Here is a 7,802-nt window from a genome sequence, read left to right on the forward strand (position 1 = left end):
TTTCCTGCGCTAGCATAAAACTCTTTTAGGTTCGTTGTAAGGTTCAACAAGATCTCCTTTCTGAGCCAGACTTGAAAATCAAGTGTCTGCAATAAACAAGCTAAGATCAAGTAATTAATATCTAAATAATCTAGTCGTAGACTTAAGAAGATTGAATATAAATCAATTTATAAGTCCCTGGCAGCGGCACCAAAAACTTGTTGCTCCCCTAATATACACGCAAGTGTACGTGGTCGCGCAAGTAGTATAGATTCTTTAAGAAACGAGTTATCGTTCCCAATGGACTTATGATCAACTTATATTCACTTAATTCTACAACTAAAACTAAAAAGTAACCATTTCAAGAGTTGATGATTTATTGTTTATCTACTAATAATTATGCACTAAATGAGAGTAACTAATTGTGAACAACTTTGATATAATGTTTCAAGCAAGTTAAAAGAAATTCCAGGGCTGCAACATATAATAAATATCATGTATCATATTATTGGCTTAGAATTAACTTCAGTTTTCAAGTTACTGGTTTATATGGTTGATGATATGATCGGGTTATACGCCTCCCGTCGCCTACCCCAGTTAGCTATCTAACTACATCGTTGAGCGGGGATAAATAGACTAACTATCGAGCATTTATATTTCATCCTATTTCGTAACCAAGCAAGGTGTTCGTCTGGGCGTCACTCCTGAATACTAATCACCTCAATTTAATGGGTTGACCGAGCTATCTATATTCTCTGGTCTATCTAACCTCTCCTCTCCCAATTTTAAGATTAGACAATAGATTTATCTTATGGTGCGCAAACATAAAATACTAAAACAAGAATATAGAAGTAACTTGTATTGACAACCGAGAATTAATCCAACAACCTCAAATAATCAACAATCAATTTGTAGCTACAACCCCAGAACTAGGGCGTTTAGCTAATCATGCTAATAGAAAACAAGAAAATACAATACTTCATGCAATTTTCTTAAAATAGAAGAGTTAAAGAATTAAAACCTATTACAAACTTGAATTCTTGCTCTTGCCCACTAAATCAAAAGTCGAACACTAATTATGGAGCCCTAAGGATCTATTTATAATAGTAGGAAGAGTTGGGAACAAATCTTACTCAAATTAGGAATCCTATTTAATGTTAAAAACTTGGAAAAGTCGGCAAAAGAGGGATGTGTCGTGCCTCCATCGCGCTTGGCAGCGCGTTCAGACCTTTGCATTGTGGTGCGAGGCGCCTCTCAGCGCGCCTCTTGTGTGCCCTCAATACTTCTGGGGTTGGCGTGTCGCGCCAAGCAGTACGCCCCTAAAGTCTTGTAGAACTTTGGGAGCTGGCGCGATGCGCCTCTCAGTATGCCAACCCCTAGGGTCTTCACACTTAGTTAATTTCTTGCGCGTCTTTTCTCCTTCTTTCTTCGTTCCACTCCAATTCCTTCGAGAGTTCCTGAAACAATAAATCATGTGTGTAAGTGCACAATTATCACAAGTATAACAAAAAATCAAGCTAATAGACTCAAGATCATTCCTGAATTCAAGCACTTTATGGGCAATTATTGACAATTTAGGCATATAAATATGCCTAACATCAATAAGGAATTCTAGGGATAAAATCTTACATTTGGTTAGAGGTATTAGGCAGTTTTGGGACTATTTATCCCTCACTTTATACCTTAGTGATGAGATAAGTTATTCCATATATATGGTGGAATAACTTATCCCAGGATAACTCGGGATAATTAATTCTGAGATAACTTGTTTCCAACCAAATGACCCTTAGCGGTTTAACCTATAACCCAATAAACTTATTATAATAATAAAAAAAATCCATGAAATTACAAGTTAATGCTTCCAAATAAGCTAATCAGACATAGCTTCCTAATGTTGCAAGACCTATAATTAACATCTACAATAAAGAGCTTCTTTTAATGATGAGTTAGTACATCTGACAACTCGATAATTTTGAAATCACTACTATGTTAATGATAAGAAATTCTTACAAGTTATCTTTTGAGTGAGGTTCACATATATGTGAGTTGAAGAGTTAATACTTTTAAATGTGGTGTCATTAGTTAATACTTAATCAATAGACTCAAGATAAACTATATATATAAATGGTTGGTGTCCAAACTTGTCTAACAATTGATGTAACTGCCACCTACTAATGCTTCATAAATTACTGTAAGTATATTTATGATTTAATTGCTAACTGCTACTACATATATGGTGTATGGCATAAGTTTCCTGGCATGTAATAACTTTCTGTTTCTTCACCACATTAAGATTCCAGTGTCTTTATATCTATCATTTTCTCTGACGAAGTGTGCTTAGTTTTCAACAAGAACTAATTATTAGACTTCATGTTCTTTTTTTGAGGTATCATTTTGTGGGTTGCAGCAAATATTACTATTTCTCGTTTCAAATTTTGGTGTCCTTTTTAAATGTGTTTGTAGACAATAAAATTCGTGTCGAGAAAACAATAATCAAGAACGGAAAATTATAGCAACAATCATATTTATTATTTCAAAGTGCGAGTGTTACAATCTCTATGATTCCTCTGAATTCGCCTTTTCAAATATGATTCAAGGGCTTTAAAGCTTGATCTTGAATCTTTGATGAATTTGAACTTTGAACTTTATCTTGATCTTGACTTTTGCTTGAATTCAAGGGCTTCGAGCTTGTTCTTGAACCTGATAGTCTTGATCTTGATCGTTCTTGAACTTAAATGCTTGAATTCTTAAACTTGTAGCGTTATAGAGAATTTTATGGCGTTTGTACCACGGATTTTCTCGAGCTTCTTGTTTAGAATTTTCTGTCCTCTATTCTGAATTATGAGGACCCCTATTTATAGTTTTAGAATAGAGGAGTTGCGATTGGAACATGATTCCCTTCGACCAATCAGATTTAAGTGACATGTCATATGGGCTTTATGGAGCGGGCTTGTCATCTTTGACACATGTCATGATCCTATTGGCTTATTTGTTTGACTTGGCATGCCACGTCATTTGCCATGTGGCACCAAAAGAATGGGCCTCTAGGATAAGATGACATTGGACTTAGCAAATTGGGCTCATCTATAGCCCAAATCAATTAATTTTTATTTTAATTAAATTCATATTTATTGGAATTGAATAATTAGCCCAATTATATTAATCCATAATATTTATTTGGACTAATATATTCATGAATTTAATATAATTCGAATCATTTTATAAATTTATATTTAATAAATTTTAAATGATTACAAATGCCCCCTGCTTCAAGTCTTGTCAAACAAATATTTTCACGAAGACTAGACTTGAAGTATTAAGTCAATTTTGAATCAAAACTATATATAATAAATAAATAAATTGTCCATACAATTTACTATTTATTTATATTTGACCGTGTAATTGTTTGGAAGACTCCTAAGTATTATAAGCTTGTACACACATACTGCCAAAACTTTCCATACGTAGAAATTTTATATTTTTCCAATTTGTGGGTCCCACCATGTACTTTTCCTTATTTGTCTACAAAAGTAACATATTCCTATCCTATTTGAATTGTGACACTTGAACCGTCATCAACTAGGAGTGAACGACCGACATTACTCGCCTATAAATAGGATCATGACCCTCATACTTTTAATACCAATTTGTGAACTGTTGCTTGGAACTGATTTGCAGGCGTCAACTGTGAGGTAATTTCCCCTTCTTTATTTGTATTTTATTATGTGGGTTTGTTTATAGGTCAATAGGAGCAACGTGGAGGCTGAACAATGGAGAACTATATCACACATGAATTTGATCTTGTGGTGTGAAGAGATGTGTTTAATGTCCCCGCCTTGAAGATCACTAACTTGAGGCTTTACTAGAATATCGTGTTTAACGTCCCCGCCTTGAAAAAAAATACTATTCTCAAGGCGTTACAAGGTCCCGAATGCTTAACTAACTTGAGGCTTTACTAGAATACCGTGTTTAACGTCCCCGCCTTGAAAAAAAAATACTACTCTCAAGGCGTTACAAGGTACCGAATACTTAACCAGCTTAAGGCTTTACTAGAATACTGTGTTTAACGTCCCCGCCTTGAAAAAAAATACTACTCTCAAGGCGTTACAAGGTCCCGAATACTTAACCAACTTGATGAGGCTTTACTGGAATATTCTGTTTAACTTCCCCGCCTTGAAAAAAAATACTACTCTCAAGGCGTTACAAGGTCCCGAATACTTAACCAACTTGAGGCTTTACTAGAATACCGTGTTTAACGTCCCCGCCTTGAAAACAAAATACTACTCTCAAGGCGTTACAAGGTCCCGAATACTTAACCAACTTGAGGCTTTACTAGAATAATGTGTTTAACGTCCCCGCCTTGCAAAAAAAATACTACTCTCAAGGCGTTACAAGGTCCCAAATATTTAAGCATAAGGTGTGAAGGGATGTGTTTAATGTCCCTGCCTTGAAGATCACTAACTTGAGGCTTTTTCAAGATCCATAATGCTTAAATTATTCGCCCCTTCTTAACTACTCCTCTTTTTTCAAGTTTTATCTTCTTTCGTGAATCATCATAAGTAAATATTAACACTTTTTTTTTTTTTTTTTTTGCAGTTTGAACAATGGTTTTGTTCAAGGATTATACTTGCCCATCTTCTCAACTCAAATATCTCATCATTGGAACAGAGGGTAGTACGGTGGAGACTAAGTTTTTGGTCCAGGAATCTTTTGTTGGTCGTTATGTTGATCCATGGCCACAATTGAGGAACACACTTCATATGAGAAGTTGGACATCCGAATACGATCACAAATCTAATAAAGCCTCAAAAGCGTGGTATCTTGAGAAACCAAATCCACAATGTACAAACATCGCGAGCACTCTTTCAAATTTAGGTCGCCGCATGATTCTAGAGGAACTACGTTGGGGAGACAACATTGTGCTTGAAGGTGAATATCACTGCATTCCGGGATACTGGGAATGGACAGAAGATGTCTTAAGCAAGAATGGGCAAAGTCTAAACAATGCTTGTATTTCTGATGCTGTATTTGCTTCTCTTTTTACTTATGATCGAAACTCCAATATTATACAAGCCTTTTGTGAGGCTTGGTGTCCTCAAACAAATACATTACTTACATCGATTGGAGAAACATCTATATCTCTTTGGGACTTGCATATTCTAGGTGGTTTGCCAATTAGCGGAGTCCCTTACGAAGAAGTGATACCTAACTCCACGGAACTTACAGGTTTGGATGACAAGAGGGAAAGATTTCTTCCTCGAACTTGCGAGTGTATGTTTGCTGCCTTTCATCATCTTAAAGAGAAAAATAATGGTAATATGAGGGTCTCTTTTAATGAATGGATACAATTTTGGTGCAAGAAAGATCGTAAATACGAGCTAGCTCCCCCAAGGAAAGAGAAGAAATCTCAACGTCTGTCATCTACTCATAATCCAACAAGTGAGATACCTACTGAGATAAACACATGGTCAAGTACTCAAGAGATGGCATTTTCTAAGCTTGGAGCGAAACACCAAAAATATGAGACTTATCTGACGGCCTTTTTGTCATGTTAGTTATGTGCCTTTGTATTTCCGTCTGAAGAAGGGAATTTCATTCGGCCTGAAACTTTCAAGATAGCAAGCTTAATGGCGAACGGTAAAAGGGTTAGCCTTGCGGTTCCGGTCTTAGCAAGCATATATCATGGCTTAAATAAAATTTCAAATTCTTCACAGTTAGACCATATAAAAGTTTGTTTTCCCATCCACTATGTTTATGGTTGGCTTGCTTATTATCTGAAGACACACTATCCGCTTACTAGTGGACCTTCTCTTCCACGAATGGTAGTATATTCTGGGGAAGGCGCTACAAAGTATTTTGACAAAGATGAGGCAAGAAAGCGTGTTCATCGAGGGGAAAGCATTGTATGGAATGCAACCATGCTTGGTAGGCCTCACCCAACTTATTATATTGATGATGGAAAAGCACCAGAGTTGGAGCTAGCTTATTTTATGAGCCTTCGTTTTAATTATCTTCCCCTGAGGAGGGGAGGTTCCTTTGTCATTGAGCCATATAGTCCGCACCAATTTAGTCGCCAATTTGGTTTTCATCAAGATATTCCTGGCTATTTAGAAAATGATATTCGTGCTAAGTCGCTTGATGAAGGCCTTAGATATTGGCGCATTTGCATATCACGTGCAACTATGTCTAAAGCGACATTTCCTCCTGCGGTAACTTCCGCAAAGAAGCTTTATACTACCCAATATTCATCTTGGTGGGAGAGATCCTATGGAATGGTTATTGAGGATAATTTGGATGTTATGGTAGAGAAAGCTGGGTCAGAATTTGTTACCCTTTTAGAAGACAAAAGTCAAGATATCGAGAAGACACTTTCAAAAGTCAAGACACCGCTTGCTCCCCAACATCAAAGTAAGAAGCTTAACTCCTCTAAGGTATCTAAGAAAGAAGTAGTTCATACTTCTACTGATAAAGAGAAATGTCCCCAATTTCTCTTCTCTAGTAAACGGGCCCTTCAAAAAACAAGCAAAACTAGCAAGGATCGATGTTGGAAGAGGCAAAGGGTTGAACCATCTGGGGCTGAAGTTGTTGATGTAGAAGTTTAGAGTGTCGATAGTCCTTCAAGATCAATGACAATTCAGAGTGACAAGGTTAACGCTGCTGGACATCCACTGGGATCGCCACATGAGATGCCACAAGTTAGCGATGAGTCTACTGCAATATCAAGACCTAAGGCACAATCAATTTCAAATATTGAGCAAGAGCAAAAGACATCATCTACTTCTCGTGGCCAAACTTTAAAAGGGTTGATTCCTAATTCAAATGAGTTTTCCCGAGTTCTTCCAAAGAGTAATGGAGCTATGTCTGTCTTCGAAGGAAAAGGTGTTGTGTTCAACCACAAAAGAAAGTACATCTTGGGTCTTTGGGAAGAGATTTGTGGAAAACTTTCCAGAACTTCTCTAGACAATATTTCATCTTACAAAGATGATATTTGTGAGATTTTCAAGGAGATGAGTGAGATGAATTTATTAGATCTTTCACCATTGAAGAGCTTGGTAGATTCTCTTTTTGATCATGCTACTTCTTATGATCAAGAACACTCTAATTTTGTTGACAAGGCGCATGAAGATAAGAAGATGGAGTTGATTTCCAATGCCAAAGAGCGTCTTGAATTGTTCAAAGTAGAAGAGGGTGAGAAGGCAAAACATGTTTCTTCTAACAAGAAATCACTAAAGAAGGTTAAACGGAAGCTAGCAACTTTACAAGGAGAGCGAGAGGGACTTGAAGTTGTTTTAGAAGCTGCTAAGAAGAAGGTTAAAGAGGTTCAAGCCAAGATTTTAGCTACAAAAGATGAGATATCCTTGTATGAAAATATGAGTTTATTAACGCTTGAAGATTCAATTCGTTTGGAACAGAAAAGAGAGTGCTTGGAGGCTAGTCGTCAAGATTTGACTAACTACAAGTTACGCTTAGATTAGGTTTTCTTTTTTTTTCCTTTTTTTCTCTTTCTTTAGCATTTGATTGATGTTTTAGACAATTTTATAGTAATGAATTTCTCTTTTTTTTTTCTTTTTATTTTTATATCATGCATTTTTATTGCATAGTCCGATTTGAATTTGCTCTTTTAATTCTTGATCCCAAGCTTTTAGTAATTCAAAGTCATTCCATATTCCGCATGCCAATAAGGATGAATATAGTGCAAGTTCCACATTTTTTGGTTTGCACATTCAAACTTGCCTTATTCAATTTTGTGAAATTTAACTCGTAACAAGTTTTAGGGCCTTAACTTGTAAAATCATAGAATTTGATGACATTGACTTGTAACT

General features: G+C 36.2%; 1 pseudogene; it reads left to right on the forward strand.

Annotated features, from left to right (window-relative positions):
* The first annotated feature begins 6,161 nt into the window (after nt 1–6,161).
* LOC125861471 (uncharacterized) lies at nt 6,162–7,454 on the forward strand (annotated as a pseudogene).
* The last annotated feature ends 348 nt before the right edge of the window (nt 7,455–7,802 follow it).

This window comes from Solanum stenotomum, chromosome 4 (genome assembly GCF_019186545.1).
Source record: "Solanum stenotomum isolate F172 chromosome 4, ASM1918654v1, whole genome shotgun sequence".
In the NCBI taxonomy this organism is placed as follows: Eukaryota; Viridiplantae; Streptophyta; class Magnoliopsida; order Solanales; family Solanaceae; genus Solanum; species Solanum stenotomum.